Genomic DNA, 686 nt, shown 5'->3' with positions numbered 1-686 from the left:
TCAGGAACCTGCAGAAAAAGATGTGTGAAAAAGTAGGCAAGCAGACGGCCATCTGGAACGAAGAGACGTTGAGAAGTGCGTACCTCGAAGCTCTCCCGGCGAGGATGATTCACCCGGTAGTAGCCAGCGGTGACTTCAGTAACCTCACACTAGACCAACTACAGGCGCGCGCAGAGGCGTTCGCCCTCGGGGAACAGCTGCAAGAGCGCAAAGCAAGTCGAACCCCCCAAAACCCAACAACGAGTGTCTTAGTAGCCAGACCGATGCCAGAGAGAGAACGAGGTTGGTACGAGTGCGGTGCTTCTGACCACTGGGCAAGGGAGTGCCCTGAGCGCAAGATCAGACATCAACAGCAGGGCGTCAGGGCAGCAGAGGAGTGCAAGATTTGTAAGCGGAGGGGTCACGAGTCGCAGGAATGCTGGTATAAAGATCTACAGCGTTGCAGGAATTGTCAAGGATTCGGACACCTCGACTACGATTGCCGGTTGCCGAAAATACACCGCTCTAAACTCTCGCCGACCAGGAGCAAGCGCACGAGGAGCCCGGGAGTAGAGCGGCGGGACGGTGCCAGATATCGGACCGGCAGTCGTACAGGGAGTCAGGGCAACACACGGCGTAGCGTTTCGGCCGGTTCGGCGACCTCCAAATCGATGTCACCCCAGAGGAGTCCGTTACGCGGGGACAGT

The sequence above is a fragment of the Cystoisospora suis genome, assembly GCF_002600585.1.
Source record: "Cystoisospora suis strain Wien I chromosome Unknown contig_1934, whole genome shotgun sequence".
NCBI classification, from domain to species: domain Eukaryota; phylum Apicomplexa; class Conoidasida; order Eucoccidiorida; family Sarcocystidae; genus Cystoisospora; species Cystoisospora suis.
Note: the sequence above shows the minus strand (reverse complement) of the source record.